The 17528-nt window shown below is 39.7% G+C and overlaps 1 protein-coding gene across 3 annotated transcripts in view; it reads left to right on the top strand.

Annotated features, from left to right (window-relative positions):
- CDH13 (cadherin 13) overlaps positions 1-17528 on the top strand; it is a 449953-nt gene that overhangs the window by 56912 nt on the left and 375513 nt on the right. The window lies entirely within an intron of this gene.

Consider the following 17528-nt stretch of genomic DNA (forward strand, 5'->3'; position numbering starts at 1 on the left):
GCTCTTTCTTAACTAAAAACAGGTATTATTTTTTTTTTTTTTTTTGGTCTTTAATTATCCAGACTAATGCCAAAGTGCTTATGCTATTTCTTATTCGTAATATTGCTTCAAAGGTGTTCCAGCAACATTTTTTCATATCTTCTAATTTGATTAAGAATGTAATCAGACTGTTATATAGCTGATTCTTGTCTTTTACTACTGATAATTAATTATTGAAATGCAAAATGTGTATATTCTGTACTAAATATCAGGATCCTCTTGTAATTTTGTATGGCTTTATCAGTTTGATTTCTTTCAATACTTCTGCAGTTCAGTTCCTCACTGTGTGATTTTTTGTCAAGACAACACACACTTGCACACATTGATCTGTTGATTAGCAGTTTCTTTTTTCCTTATAAAAATTATTACATTTCCTTACCAGTAAATTAGTGTTAATTCAGAGTCTAAGGAAAGGCTTCATTATTACTTTTCCTAGCACATAAGGATACCAGTTTCCAAACGTGTCTCTAAACAGGGAGATAAATTTTTTCCTATCACCATTTTCATCTGTTTTCTTGTTAGCTCTGTGCTTTTCACGGTCTTTCTCTTCCCTTTTTGTACTGTTTTTTTTTTTTTTTTTTTTTTTTTGGTGGAAGGTGTTCTTTTCCTGAGAAAGAGGAATGAAGGTCCTTGAGCCTTTAAAATAATTATTTAATTACACTCTAGTTGTGTCTTAATATTTCCCTGAGCCCCCATCAAGCTAAATGTGATGCTGAGCAAGGAGAACCCCTTCTCAGGGGGTTTTCCAAGGTAATGGCTCATAGCCAGCTGTATTGGGAGTTTTCTCCTGTCTTTGTGGACACCAAAAGAGAAGGATTTCCACTGATTCTGCTGCTGTTTTAGGGGTACAGGTATTTTGGAGTTGGGTTCCACCATCTACACATAAAAAGTCTCACTGAGAATTTCTCTGGAAGGAAACACTGTGTGATCCTCTAACAACCAAAAAAGCCTTTCCCTCTCACCAAACTAAAACTCTTCCCCAAAGACAGAGCTATGCTGCAAGCTCCCTGTGGCTGGAATCTACTTTGATTTGGCACAGGCACCTTCACCAGCAAAAAAATGCTCATGCTCCCCATGAAGCTGCTTGCTTCCCCTTCTCCTTCCAGTTTTCCCTTTGGATTCAGCAGGGATACCTGTTCCCATGTTAAATGGGCCATCTCCAGATTGAAATCTCCCAGCGATGTCTGAACTTGAAGAACAGCAGTTCATTTGTATACATTGTGAACAATCAACAAAAATCTGTCTGGAACCAACCTATTATAGAGTCTGACCAGCTCCTATTTCAAGGGGCACTCAGCAAGAGCAATTCTAACACTGTAATATGTGTGACAGCTATTTCCAGATTCCTGCTATTGTGTGGCATGAAATTGTTTCTCTTCTATCCAACTTTGACAGACAGAAACTTGATCTGGTAATGAGAGCAGTAAAACTGCATCCTGCCAGCACGTGACCTGGGAGCAGTGATGTTTGAAGTCACAGGTCCCAGTGTCACTGGGTGCAGATGTCTGCCACGAGTGTCTCGAGAAGAGCAGTGCCTTTTAGCCTTTGGGTTTACTGGAAGTATGTGCTATTTATTTTAAGCAAGGCTCCATCCTTTTGACATGAGTCACTGGCATTTCTGCCCAGCCCCGGCACACTGGGAAAATTAGTTTGCATTGTTTCAGATGGCAGGGGAAAGGTTTTCAGATTTACAGGATAAATGGTTATGTGCAGCGGTAATCAGTTGTTGCAAACATTATCCTAAATCAGACTGATTAATGATTGCATTATGATGGGTTCCAAATGGACACAAATCTGGATGTTATGTTTTTGGCAGTGAGCAAAGACCATGTGTTTTGACTGCTTGGGTTGGTTCAGAAATTGATGTTCCTTTTTGATCAGTTCCTGTAAAGATCTGGTTTTTCTTTCCAAATGGCTGGGAAAAAAAGATGCAAAACAACATCATTACTTTATATGGTCCAGACAGAAAAATCGACCAAACCTGAGATTTTTATCTATGGGAGAGTAGGTCTGTTTAGACATACTGACAGTTTTGCAGGAGGTTGTTAATCTTAGCAATGTTTGTGCTCTGTTACCTGAGTATCCTTCTCTTGAATGAGGTAATCCAGACACCAGTCAAAAATGGCTGGAAGAGCATGTATTTATATGCAGCCTTGACTTTGCAGTCTGGCTAACCCATTTTCCATACTCATGCAATTCAGACTGAATCTCCTGAGGGGTGAGAAGTTGATGAAGCAAAAATGCAAAGTAAAACAACTTTCTAGACATCTTTACCACTAAGCAGGAAAGTTTTGTGTTCTTCTGGTTCATGAGTCAGAACAATTCATGTTTATAAAGCCAGCAGAATGAAGGGGAGATATTCTGGGTTTATTGGGTAGATATTTTTAATATTTTTTTATCCTTTTGGTGCTTCCCTGCTCCAAAGCAGGTATCACAGAAAAAGGTTGGCTCTTATTTTTTATGTTGTTTTCATTTATTTTTATCTGCTTTAATCTTTTCAACGTTATCTTCTGCATTGCAGCTTAGTACCTTTAGCTGCCAGATGTTTGTCAAAATATCATCTTGCCCTTTCTTATTTTTCTCCTTTTATTGACCCGATGAGCATCCACATGTAAGAAACTGCAGCTTACTGTGGGCATGGAAGAGAGATATAAAGACAAATTTAAGGGACGGTTTGAAGCCATCAGCAACTTCTGCAGAGCCTTTCCTGCTGGGAAACTGCACTTGTGTGTGTTAGGCTGTCACTTGTGTTACTCTCTGGGCATTCAAATTCGTGTGATTTCATGTGATCTCTGTAAGGATCTTCTTTCTGTAGCTGGTTGATTGTGTTTATCCTTGAGTTCTGTATATTTTGAGGGTATATTGTTGTAGTAGTATTGAGTTTGGGCATATCTGTAGACACTAATTTCTTTGGCTGGAAATATTAGCAATTATGAAATTTTGGAGAATCCTAGTAAATCTTGAATTCAGCGTTTAGTACACAGTTCTCAAATCAGACTAATCTGTAAAGCAGAGTAAAGCACCTGATATTCACAGCAGCCATTTGGAACACCAGTAGAGACAGGGGTAGGATAAATCACTCTGAGTAAGATTTTAATTAATTGCACTTTCAATTCCAATAAAGATACTGTCTTAGTGTGGTGAATACCATCTCCTTAATTTCACATTTGGTTTTGGACTAGGTAATAAACAAACCTCCCATTGCCTGTGGATTGACTTTAAGACGTTTTAGTCTTATTAGAGAACATTTGATTATAGACTAATTTGCTATGCATCTCTTAAAGAATTCAGATTGATTCTGAGGAATGTGGGCAACTTTAAATTATCTCTTTCTCAACCAAAAAAAAAGTTGCATCTCTCATGGATTTACACTTTAGTTATTAATGAACCTTTTCCATCAGCTTTCCAGCTCTACCTTGACAATGTTGTTGTTGGAAATAAAACATTCTAGCAAATATTTTGGTTTATTTACTGTTTTCAGTAAATAAAGAAGGATAAAAATCTATACCTTTTAAAAGTACTTGAAGATAGTTTTGTGGCTGTAGTAAGAACTAAGGAACTGGATTTCCTTGAATAAAAGAAGGTGGCTTTTATCAGCTAAAAGAGCAGCTAAATCAGACTAAGTACATTCATATATGTGGAGAGAGAGCCAGATTCTCATAAATGCCCTTTCTTTGGGTGCTTCATTGCATACATCCCATCTTAGTTCAGGCTTTGCCTGTCTGTGGCTCTATCTGACCTCATTTTCCTGGCTGTTTTAATAGTCAGTGAAGAAGATCAAGCACTTTTTGGTTATATACTTGATCTTTTCTTATGTACCATCTTAAAATAGGTCTGAATAGTCAAATTAAAGAAACATGTCACTTTCCACGGATCAGAAGACTAACAATGGGGAGATCCCATTTTGGGATGTTAGCTTGTAGATAACTGCTAGATCATGGAATGTCAAATGGATGCTTGTGTTAGTTCAGTGCTGAGGTTCCAAAGTGGTGTTTTGCAGGAAGGATCCACAGGGTTTCACTCTGCAGCTCTGCAGGGTTTCACCACAATGGTTTATCTGTACAGTGGAATCCCTTAACCACTGAGCAAGACTGATCTCTGCTTCAGGAGCACAGCTTGAATATCAAAGTTATGCCAAACCCAAGACCTTGATGAAATTCAGGCTGTATTCCCATGAAAACATTAATTTTTGAAGATAGCAGATTATTATTTCTGTGGAGAATTAGCTCTTGGATGCTTCCACTTAAGTCTTTTCCTGTTGGGAATAGGATGCTTATAAACCAGACATGATGAATTTTCACTGGCAGTTTTTTCTATGTTGATTCAAGAAACAAACCTTTCCTTCAGCCCCACTTGAAGGAAAAAAATTAAACAGTGTAAGTAAAAGTCTGCTTTGGTTTTCACAGGTGACTGCAGACTATTCTTATCTTGGTACAGTTCTTTCTCAATATATTCTATTCTTTAGACATATTGCAGTGAGGTTAAATTGTCTAATGAACAATTCAGCCGTGTATGAGAGCACAGCTGTTAATCCAGACATTTTCAGTAATTAATCATGACTATTTCTGTTATGTAAAAATGACTGTGAGGTGCATCCAGCTCCATGAATAAAAGTGACCTGTACAAACGTGATCTTCGTCATCTGAAACTGTGGGCAAAAAATATAACTTCCACTCACCTTGTACACAGGAGGACTTTCACCTTCAAAAGCAATCTCTGAATTGGATTTTTAAACATTCTTTTTCCTCAGAAAATTAGATGGTATGGGTTTGAAACAATCTAACCCTCAATGTAAGTTAGTTATGCCTACCTGCCTTAGCAAAAGTATTTCTCTTTTCTTCTCTTTTTTTGCCTTCTTTCTATTTTTTTCAACATATACCATTATCTACTACACCAGGGAGTAAAATAAGTTAAGTAAAAGGAAATCATGGTTAAAATCACAACTCAAGAATTAGCTTTCACTTTGGGGGGGAAATTATTGAGCACAAAGCAAAATACATTTTAGTGAAGGAAATAATAAGAGACTTTCTTATGAAAAATACAATCATTTTAGAAAACCTTGTATACAGTGAGTAATAATCAGTTCTCCATAATATTAAAGAAGGAGCACTTAAATTTTTTGACATCCCTAATCATGGAGCCTGGGGAGCTGTACAGAACATTTGCATTAAATTACTCCTCATTTTCCCAGCCCTATCTGCCCCTTCCTTAGGTTTTGCTGCCAGTATTTGTGAATTTGGCAGAAGCCTACAGATTTCATAGCTAATATTGTTGTCTCCTGCCAGGAATATCAGGGTAAGGTGCATTAGATGCTGCATGGCAATTAAGGGTTGAGGGAAATCACGCTGATTTTCATATGTGGCACCCAGGTGGCATCGTTTGTATCAGATTACTCCAGTGTTGTTGCAGAAGATGCTCCCATGCATCACTTCTGATGTCCTGGGTATTTGTGTTAGAGCTCAGGTGAGCTCTGCTGGGGGAGGAGGTGAGCCTGCAATTCCCAGAGGGCAGTGGCAGAGGGCTGGAGCAGCTCTGGTGCCTCTGTGAGCTGTGTGTGCCTGCACTGTGCTGCTTCTCACTTGCTTGCAGAGCAGGCAGCTCTGCCTGACGTGTGCTGACATTTCCCACTGTGGCCTTCCCTTCCCCAGTGCCATTGTCTGGGCTCCCACCTCAGCACTGGTAAGTGGGCTTTCCCACAAGTGGTCATTCTTGGCTTAATTCTGCTTTCATTTAATGCTTTCTCCTACTGTAAAAGTTGTGCTAGCTCAGCTGTATCAGCAGAACAGCTCTCTCCTGGGTCAGAGCCAGCCCTGTAGGAATGCACTGTGTGCATGCAAGTATTGCCTGTTAAAACCAGGCTTAAAACCAGGCTCTTCTGCATCTTTTTAACCCATATAATCACACTTAGTCGAAACCAATGCAGGCAGTGGTGCAAACATTAATACTTTTGGGAAATAAGCCTCAGGTGTAGAAATGTGTTAACACAAGGGCAGGTAATGATAGGACAAACCTTAAGCTGAAGGAGGGTAGATGTAGATTACATTTCATGAGGAAATTCTCCCCTGTGAGGGTGGGAAGTCCCTGGCACAGGCTGGCTGCCCCTGGGTCCCTGGAAGTGTCCAAGGCCAGGTTGGACAGGGCTTGGAGCACCCTGGGATGGTGGGAGGTGTCCCTGCCATGGCAGGAGGTGGGACTGGATGAGCTTTAAGGTCCTTACAACCCAAACAGTTCTGTGATTCTATGAAGGTTTATTAGCATTACTCACAGCTAATTATAAAAAGAATCCCAATGTCTGTAGAGAAATGGTGTGCCTGCTTTTGAAAATCAGAACGAAATATGCCCAAGAAGCATGTAACAAACACAAGTGTGCACATGTAGAAAGTCCCCCTGAGGCTTTTAACCAAGGTCTGTTCTGCTGGCCAGGATGCTGCAAGCTGAGCAATTTTCCCCCTGCTTGCTGAATTAACAGAGGTGTAATGCATGCTCCTTCCCAGGGTTATAATTGCAGATGACACCCTCAGGAAGAGGACAGGTCTAGAGCATCTGGGTTGGGACTTCTGAGATGCAGAGAAACAAAATTTCAATTAAGTGCAGTGTATTAACACTGGCTGGGAAGTGGAATTGATATTCTGAAGGAAAGGAAAACACTTCAAGGAAACATTTGAATATTTCCCCAGTAAAAATTACTGTAGACTTCAAATGTCAAAACAAACAAACAACCCACTGGAATTGTCTAAATGCCATATTTTTTCATTACCAAACCATTGTATTTTGAAATCAAATATTAAATTCTTTGACATTATGTAACTCAATATTATGGAGATCAGAACATTAATTCTTTCGGCATCACTGAAATCAGGTTTAAACAGAAATAGATGCCCTTGAACTGTTTTATTCTTGGTAAAAGTGCCTTTTCTAATAAAAACTCCTGAGTTGAAAACTAACTGGTCAGCTCTGTGTTTCAGCAAAAATTATCCCATTTGTGTATCTCTGGCTCTCTCCCAAACTGTTTCTGCTACTAGAACTCAATTTCTATTTTCTCATCTGCAGAGAGGGTAAAAGTTTTTGGCATGGATATGTTCATGCATGCTGTGTAAAAAAAAAGAAATAATAATAAATATCCATTAAGGACTCTGTTTATTATTCCTCTGTTGATATGACTTAATGTGGAAGAGATTAAAATTAAGATTATTCTTGTTAAAATACCCCTTTTGAGTTACTGTGGGCCACCTCTGAAGCCCCACAGCAAGGAAAGCCTCTCTGGGCTGAGGTAGCTAAATCTCATTTCCAGGGAGTGGAAAGGTGTTAATATTTTAGCAGTTGTTGGGAGTTTCAGTACCCTGTGACAGGGGCTCTGCTCCATATTTAGGGTTTCCATCACATGAGAATTCTGACCTAATACTTTTACATCCCTTGCTGAAGCAAAGTCCCTAAGCAGGTTATTTCAATGAGATGGAGCATCCTCCTGTCCTTGGTGCACAGAGCTGAAGTCCTTGAACTCGAAGGAAGAATTACTGAGGGAAATATTTGGCATTTGCTATGTAGTAGTTTGCACCTGGCTGATCACTGTGTTTCTTTTTATTTTAAAAATCTATGTCACCCTAAGAATGATAGAATTCTAAGAAGATTTATAATTGTTTCCTTGGAAATAGTCCCAGGGATAGCATCAATAAAGCGTTACGAGGGAGCCAAAGCAGTCTGGAAGCCACAAGCTTCATATGTCATGTAGGACTTCAGTCTATTGAAGAGCCCCCTCTGTGGAGATTTCAGGGGAGGGAAATTAAAAATGCAGTCTGAAACACTCCAGTGATTTACCACAGAGTTTGCAAAAGCAACAGGACTTCTAAGTCTGCCTTCTCTTGCTGTATCTTTCTCATTTATCCCAGCCCTTCAAGGAGCTCCTCTTTAGGAGAGCCCAATTCCCTGCTTGCTATTATGATTTCTTCTTGTGATCATGAATCCAAAGTACAGAAGCGCTGTTGGATGGGATTCTCTTCTGAAAGGCTGGGAAAGCTGCCTCAGGAGTAAAGTTGCCAGTCTGATCCATTTTTTCATCCACATTTCATGGCTTCTTTCACGAAAGACTCCGGCACTCCAATGGGATCACTGCTGTGGGACCGAGATCTCTGCTGGCGGAGGCAGCTCCTCCCTGTGACTCGTGGCTTTTGTTTGCCACACAGGTAGAATTTGTATTGAGATGGGCTCTGAAAGCAAAGTGGGAAAGGGAAAACTCCTGCTCTGTGCAAGTGGGCAACAGGAGAAATTGTGGATTGGTGAACAAGCCTGGCTAAAGTGTCCTGGGAAGAAGCACAGGAGTGTAAAAAGGATGGACCTGCCTGATGGTTGCTGTTTGCTCACTCAACATCAGCCCAGCAGGCTGGCATCTCTGGGAGTAGGAGCGTGTGCTCTGAGTGGAAAAGAAATCTTTGGGCAGCAGGATATCTTCCTAATCCTTCCTATTTTCCTAAACATCTCTTGTGTCCATCCAGGAGATGTTTTTAAGGCAGTGAGAAAAGGAGTAAAAAAGTTATCATGAAATTCTATTGACATAAAAGGTGTACAAAGGTGTATTAGTTGAGAAGAAAATGTTTAGAGCTGAAGCTGGGTCTCTTTTTTTCATTTTTTTTTTTTAATTAAGCCTTCTAAATGAAAAATCCTGTAAATTTGTTCTTTATAGAAGTGAAAAATACTGCCTGTGGAGCTGCTGGTGGTTCATTATTCAACTGCGTACAGTACCTTGTTTTAAAAGACTGTTCTTGCAAATGATTATTCTCCATTTCTGTCAGCCTGTCCTCACACTGTGGGACCCTTACTGAGCCAAGTCATTTAAAAGTCAAAAACTCAGTAAGAGTCTTGTTCTTTTTTTCAACACTGAATATAGTAGCAAATATATATGTGACACCTTTGCTTTATTCCTTAATTGCTCTGGATTACTTTTGGATTGATTACTATCATGGAAATCGATAGAGACTTTCTCTCAAAGCCCATTTTTAAGGCTATGACTGTGAACTGAGGGGACTGGGACAGCAGAGAGGTTAGGGAACTTTTAAAAAAGAAATTGCTGGATGTAAATATGCTGGCAAGGGGAAGAATTCTTAGGGTTCTTATCTGTGACATGATCCAAGGAGAGACTTCCAGTAGACATTGGGTCAAATCAGATATGGTTTGTGTGGCTCTGAAGTAAGAAACATGCAAAAGAAAATAATTTCAAGGACTAACATGGCCTGGATCAGTGGTGTGTCTTTCCACTGTGCAAATACATTCTAGACATAAAAAGATCAATTGGATGATCTAGTTCTCATGCTTTGCATCCTCCCTGGCTCTTGGAAAATTGCACCAAAAATATTAAAATCTCTTCCATGATGAAAAAGGTGTTTTGAAGCATCTGCTGTTGATTTAAGGAGTAGGTAACTAAAACAGATCTGCAAAGAGGAAAAGGAAGGACACAAACCAATGTCAGTCGATGAATTTTTCAAAGTCTCAGAGAAAGAATATGATAATACAATTTTTTTTTGCTCAGGGCTCTGACTTGCTGAGGTGAAACCTAAGATAACCTAAGATAAGAAATAAGAAATATAGAAACAAGTTTTCTACAGAAAAGAAGTATTCATATGGGTATTATAAAATATATATGTGATATATCATTTTTTCACCATATCATTTATGACTTATATTAAGATACTCTGTCTTTTTTTCTGCTTTTTTTTTTTTTTTTGTCAGGTCCTACAATATTTTATCCTTTCTATCAATTTATTCTTTTTTGTTTCTATGCAGTAGATAGCATAAATCCTCCCTTTGATTGTACATGGATGTAAAATTGAGCAGCCCCCTGTTATGTATGTGCTGCTGTCCCCTGGCAAACCTTGGCAGTTGTTTGGATACTTATTACACTCCATGATCTGAGAAATGTGATCTTTTTATTATAAGGAAATTTTTTGTTGCTTATCTGATCCCAACCCCATTATGAGTTTTGGACAGATTTTAATTGATTTCCATAAGTTTTGGAACGTTTCTTAAGATCTTTCAGTTCAAAAGCAGCTTGTGGCAGTGTAGAAAAAAGAAGATCATAGGGACCTTGGCAGCTTTCTCCCTGGATTTCCTCAGAGTCTCTCTTCTTTCCTAGACTCAAGTGACAGCCTCCTTTGCTGCTCCTGCCATCCAGAATTGCTTTCCTATAGCTCTCTGCCTCATTGATTCTCCATCTGTTTTACCCTGAGCATCTTTCTGGTGACCTATGTTCGCATCTGGTGTAAATATGCTACTATTCAAGGTGTTTTCACTGTGTCACTTACTATTTCAGGGCATGATTTATTATAGCAGGGGCTGTGTGCTCTGTGCTGGAGAAAGGGAAGAAATCCAGACATGGCCTTGAGGATTTCTTAGGTCTTGCTTGGCTGGGATTGGGAAGCACGAGGCAATGTGGTGCCAGGAGCTGTGACTGCTAAATCTGTCCCTCCAAATTATGGGGTAAATGAAGGAGCTGGGGATCAGACAGGCAGAGAATGCAGCTGTTTTAGACCCATTTCCTGAAAGTTGTGAATGACCTGAGCCAAGCCTCATGGATGTCACTCAGAAGTCTGCCAGCCACTCTGAAAGACATTTGAAAACAAATGCTGGAGGTTTGACTGGCTTTTCTGAGTTAGAGGACTGTGCCTTCATTACAGTCCACTTCTCCTCCCCTTCTGCAGTTAGAAAAACAATATAATTCATATAGATGGAGAACCACATTACTATCTAATAGCAATTTGTATTCTAAAGCTGTACAGATTTTTCTCTTATTTCAACACTAGATTAACAGGGGAAAGAATTACAAAAAGAATTGCTGTTGGAAAAGGAATTTGAATACAGACCAGGTGGCTAATTTGCTCCCATTAGTTAGTATGTTTAACAAGGGAGGGTGCAGTCTGCATTAAAGTCACTGGAAGAACATCTCTATTGCTATTTAGCATTGCTGCACAGATTTGAATTTTTGCCTGCTTTCCTTTGTGCTGGAGCTTTCCCCCCACCAAAACACTGGGCAAAGAAAATAGCATATGGATGAGAAGTGGCGTATCTGAACAACTATGTGTGTCGATTACATGAATTGGTACAGAAGAAGAGGATGTATCATCATGCTTTGATAACAAGCAAATCAGGAGCAATTACTTTTTTCTTTCAGAGAAAAGATGATCGCTTACAGTACTTCAAAATAAGATTTTTTTTTTGCCCCTGGAGAATAATAATCATTCTCTGTGTAAGCTGAGACACTATCATCTCTTTCAGTCTCGCTGAGTGTGAGCCATGAGTGGTGTCTGAATGCATCTCTGCACTTAGGAAATAGATTGGATAGGCTGTGGTGATGTCACTTAAATATCACTGACTCCTGATCCAGTTGGATCAGATTTTGATCTTTATAACACATCCTCTATTCTGAAGGAGCAAATGAGTAGAACAGATTGTTTTCCATAAGGTTTTGGCAACTAGAAAACATTTGTGAAGTGATAACGTAGTGGTTGCTCATGCCTGAGTATGTAGAATGAAATTCTATAAGGAAAGCACTTTATTTCTGAGCAGATGCTCATGACGAATGGATGTGGCTTATAAAGCACAAATCACAGGTGGGGAGAGAAACCATGTTGCTGTTGGACAATAAACAGCATGTTCAAATAATGTAGATTGATATTAAGAACCAAAGACAAGTGCAAATATCAGTCTGTCAAAACTATTTTTTCCATGCCTGCCTTTTTATTTGCATTTAGTTGCTATTTTCCAATGGGATTAAAAAGTTCAGCAGTTTCATGGTGAGGCTTTTTTCTTTAATATTGAAGAAGCCTCATGGAAAAAACCTGTTCTGCTGATTATAAACACTGGTACATAATTAATGAAATGAAACCAGTTTATTTGTTAGCCAGTGGTGCATTGTGCAAAAGGAAAAGCTGAGGCTTGTTTTTTCATTGCATCTTTGTGTGTATTTTCTTTTTCTTTTAGCTTTGCTGCATTGCAGTGGGCAGGAAATACTCTGGAATGTCTTCTGAGGCTGAAGCTGACGGTGCCTCTCCCCACGTGTTTTCCTCAGCCAGCTGCAATGTCCAGACTGGTTTGGCTGCTCTGGTCCTTGCCCTGCTCAGTGCCCTGGTGTCCCCTGCAGGGCTGTCCCTGCAGGGTTGCTGGGCTCCAGGCAGGGGAGGTGCAGCTCTCCTGTGACACTGCAGTTTGAGCTTTGCGTCCTGGAAGCACAAACAGGACAATTTCTACAATTTCTTCAAGCCTTCATTCACTGAATCAGCCTGTTTTTCATCTTTTAAGTTGTTCCAGAGCCATTGAAAGGCTGTTTAAATTTGCCACCTTGCTCTGTACATTTGCCCTCTCTCTGCTGCTATTATGGCAGAGCCATAGAGGGATAGCATTACACTGGCTCCTACTGTGCCTATCAGAATTACAGGAATCAACAAAGCAGCTGTAAGCCCTGTGCTGGGAGCAAGCTAACGATGGAAAAAATACTCATAATACCTGTCTTTTGCTGTCAGCTGTTGTCTGCAAGGCACAATAGAACATCTGGAAGCAAGAGCCCTCCTATTCAGGTAGCTGAAATTGCATTAGCTGCTCTGGCATAAAGGACAGGATTAGAATGACAGACCTCCCCACTGAAATATTTGCTTTTGAATAAACTTGTCAAATGCAACAAGGGGTGTCATGGCAAAACTTTCCTGCTTCTGCTGTGAGAAGAGCTTCTGTTTCTGTGATGACAAGAGGGCTGTGTTTAATTGAGCTGCGTTTTGCTGCTGTCTGCTGTAGGCAGATACAATGAAAGGGGACAAAGGCCAAGTTCAATTCATTGCTATCAAGCTTCCTTTCTTCTAGGAGCAGGTAACAGCAAAACAATTACTGGAGGCTTAAAGCAGGTGTGTTGTGGCAAGAATGGGGGAAGCAAGAAACTGCTCCAGAAGCTTCCCATTAATTTATGCTCAAGAAAGACTCACCATTCTTTAAGGCACAACAGGGGACCCAAATATAATGGGGAATACAAACTAAGGAAGATAATGGAGAGGGAAAGCATCTTTCAATGCCTTTAGAGTTCATGAGTTATTCCTGTTTGCCAGAACCCACTTTGGTGAGCATTCACTCAGCATAATGAAAGCGTAGCTTACCGTGTACCTTTGTAGAAACTGGGTCAGGTAAATTTGAGATGCTATTATAGCTTTATTCATCTTTAAACTATAGATCACATAGTTCTAATAAAAATTTTTAAAAGGGTGCATTTCCTCACAAAACTCTTATGTCATTCAGGACATTAAAACGAGACAAAGACCACAGGTCTGGCTTGTAACACTTTTTAAGAAGTTATGTAGGCAGCTATTGATAATTGATATACTTCAAAATGTGGTCCTGACTTAGAAATGCTTGTCTTTTCTCTTTAAGATTACTGTTTCTCCCCCAATATTTATTTCTCTGTGTGTTTTAAATTACTCTGTAAGAAAAAAAACAATACTGGTTTCACACCTTGTTTGGGGGTTGGAAAAGCATCTCCACAGTGGTTTTGTCTGGGCAGTGGCTCTGTCTGCCTCACCCAGGGAGTCTGGGCACTAGAAACAAATCTGTTGCATTTGTGCAGCTTTCTGTGTGGGCTAAAGTTTCATCCTCCTTCCTCACAGGGTTGTCCAGCCTGTCCTGGGATGCCTCACTAATGTTGTGTCTTGTTGCTTGTGCCACCTTGGTGTATCTATAAAACACTGTGCTGTGCTAACTCAGGGGTGGTCTGCCACTACAATGATGACAAACATTGACAAAATTAACTACAAACTCATGCTTCAATGAGCCAGTGATGTGGAGCCATACAGGCAACAAAAGTGTCCTTTCTGATTTCTTCTAGAGAATTTTGCCTTTTCTCCTCCATTTAGAAATAAGAAGTGGGAGTGTATTTTAGATTGTGTCATCTCTAGTTGAGACCCTTCAGTTTTGAAACATTAAACAAGAAGTCTGTCTTTGGTGGCAGTTTTAAAATGATTTGGGGGTGAGGCTTGATGGCCTCAAGGTGCCTCATCCACAGAGTCCATTTAGCTGCAGGGCAGGGACACATCCAGAGGGGCCACTCAGGTGGAGATCCTGTCACACACAACAAGAGAGACAAAATTCCTGGCTTCCTGGACATTCCACAGCAGCTGAAGTATAAAGTTCAGCTAACGTGAATGAATTCATATAATTTGTCTCTTAAACAAAAAATGAAGCACACTGATTTGGGAGTCTTAACTGTTCATTTTCTTCAAAAATGGTAAAAAACAGTGATTCAACACTTCCAGGAGGGGTTTTTTTTCCCACACGCTTCTAAATTAAAAAAAAATGTTTTGTTGGTTTTTATGGTTCCAGGGTTACTTCCATGAAACAGTGATATTGCCCAGGGGAGGGGAAAAAACCACGTTTCAGTTCTTTCTTAGATTATTGTTTTAAGTTATGCCTGACAGATGACAACAAATATGATTAATATTAACAGAATGGAAAAGTTTTGTTTCAATTATTCTTTGTGAAGTCCTAGTCTTCTTCATGCTTGGATCCCGGGGGAAACAGTTTAATGTGTTTTCTGTTCCCCATGTACTGTTTGCTAGTCTCAGATGGTCTTCTGGTCTCCCACTGCAGTGCTTTAATAGTGACCTGCCTCAAAGATATGGACTTTGTTTGTTCCCTGGGCTCTTCACAAGCAGAAAGGTGCATATCAATTATTCAGTGGAAATCTCCCTGACAAAACTTTCCCTTGATATCTTAACTGAACACAGCCCAACTCACACACTGATTTCTTGCATCCTTTCAGCTTAGAAGTCAGTGTCTATTAATGAGTTAACCAAGCTAATAATTTCTAGCTGTTAATGTGTTTAGTGTGCTTCAGCAGGAGTTAATATTGTTGTGGAGGTGAAGGTTATAGAGTGTGTTCATCTGGTCTGGCAGCTGCAGTGCAATTTCCAGGGAAACTGGAATTAAATATAATTTTGTGTGAAAGGCGTTGAAAAATTCTCTGAAAATACTGCCTGTGAGCACACAGACCACCTGCATCATTAGAGGTGGCACCTGGACACTCCTTGGAATGAGGTGAATGTTCCTGTCTGTCATGGCTGTGGAGGGAATTCAGGGACACGAGCCCCTTTCAGCAGTCCCATAATCCCATAATCCTGGCAACCTCTGGGATGGGGGATAAGGAAGCAGAAATGAAAGGCAAAGACAGAGAGAACCCAAATCTAGGACAGAGGGGTAGCTAATGACAAAAAGAAAATAGCTAAGTGAAAAGGCATGGAGATTAAATAAAAATAAATGTGATGGGATTCTGGCTCTGTCACACATGAGACTTTCCTTAGGGGTTAGGATGGATTTTGCCCTTGTTGGTTGATGTAATTCTCCATCCTCTAAGCTGGCTAGAGCAAGCTATGAAAAAAGAGCAATTATTTCTTCTTACATGCCTGCTTTTAACAGTTCTTGGTAAGCATGGAAACAATATGAACTATGTTAGTGAAACAAATTGGATGCCAAGAAACACTGGTGCCCTTACATAGGATAGAAAAGCACACAGTCTGAGAAGTGTGTGATCTGTTGGGGGCTGAATGCAGAACCACAGAACACTTTCTGTAAGAGCTCCTGTGAGCTTTCAGAGCAAACAGGACCATTTTTCCATGTCCTCTCCCTCATTTCTCCTTCAGGTCATCTCTGATGTGGTTCTTCCCCCTTGGGCTAATTGTTTTTCACCGAGTTTTTCCTCTAGTTTTTTATCAGTTGATTAGAAAAAAACAGAGCCAACCTGCAAGTGCCTTCTTATCTCACTACATAAGAATAAATTATAGCAGCAAAGTCTTGCTTTTCAGCAACTTTTCACCTATTACCCCATCCATTGTGTCTACTTTTCTGGATTTCACTGTTTTTGTTTTTTTTTAATAGAAAGAAAAAAATGAGTGGTTTCTCAGACATCTGGTCAAACAATTTCCCATTCTCCATGTGCCCCATATAATATTTGCTCCTCTTGCTACTTGGTACTTATTTATTTCTGTGGCCAATGGATGCAATAAGGGATTGTAATTTAATTGTTGGCAGAGGTTAAGATGATCCTCTCATTTGCACTTTGGCTTTGCTTTTCAAAATTTCCTTTGTCTCTTACAATGCAGATCTCTACTTTGAATTAGAATTGTAAAATTATCTCCTGTGTGTATTTGAAAGCCACTGTCACAGCATAAACATCTTTCAAGGGCTTTATTCTTCAGTCTTGTGTATTAAACCTGATTTTTTGTTAGTTGCTAATAAAGCCTTTGCTGTTGTCAAGGCACTAATGAGTGCAAAAGGGAAAAGACAACATTGTAGTATGTGTGAACTTAGAGAATGGGTTTTAATTGATGGGTTGCAGTTCACCATTTAGAAAATGTGAGCCTTCTGGAAGCCACGGGTGGTGTGCTTTGTTCTCTTGTTGCTTCTTCAGTAATAAAGAACTTTTTATCAATGCTGGAAATCACAGAACTGAAAGCTTGTTATAATTTTCCCTGGTGCTGAAAAGGACACAATACCTGTATGTTTGCCCTAAATATATACCTATAAATACACCTACTTAGCCTAATTTAAAAAAGAAAATAATTTGGAGTCTCAACTTTTTATTTCTTACATTTTGCAGATATTCCTTCTGTCCTCTAGAGAAAGTCTCTTTCTTTCAGTTTGATAAATTTACTGAAGCAAATCACAGAGCCTCCCTGCTTTGTGTGTTAATTGCATTATTTTAATTTACAGATGGGGGAACATGGGGAGGTGAAATGGTTTGCCTGTGGTGTGGCCTGAGTTTATCTCTTGGCACAGATTAGGACTGAGGAAGGGAAATCCTTGTCACAGTGACTGGGAGAATTGGGAATAACCAACAGGTCTAGGAGTGAAACCTGGAGCCTGCTTATGCCTTCTGCACTAAAATGGCACTAAAATGAGTGAAATATAGGTGAAAACATTCATACATTGAAATGAGGCTCCAAATGACCCAGTTTGCTATGCCTTTTGGCTCAGTTCCTAATCTGGTTTCTCACAAGAGAAGCTCCTACTGTGAATAGCTTCTTCTTAATACTAGAATATTACTTTACTGATTAATATTTGTTGGACACTTAGTCTAATTATGGTTTCTCACAGCTACTTTAATTACTATCATATGAGGTTTAGCCTAAGCAAAATATTCCAGATGAGTTTAGTGATGCTTTGCAACTTAATTCTGTACATGGGAGCGTGGCAGCTGACCATTGGGAGAGAGGAAAACCCACTCCTTCCTGGGCCAGGACACGTGTTTTTGAATGATAAGATGTGTCAGTGTTTTTGCTCCTGAATCAAAAGATGTAATACTGAGGATTTACAGAATGTGGGAACTCGGAAACCTCAGCCTGGGGAATGGCTGCAGTGAGCATGATTAACTGGCTAAAGGGGAGCTCTGTGTAGTGCAATTGAGGATGTCAGTGTTTACTCACTAATTGAAATTGGAGAGGCAGAATTAAAAGCTTGTGATTAGTAAGGCA

The sequence above is a fragment of the Vidua chalybeata genome, chromosome 11, assembly GCF_026979565.1.
Source record: "Vidua chalybeata isolate OUT-0048 chromosome 11, bVidCha1 merged haplotype, whole genome shotgun sequence".
In the NCBI taxonomy this organism is placed as follows: Eukaryota; Metazoa; Chordata; class Aves; order Passeriformes; family Viduidae; genus Vidua; species Vidua chalybeata.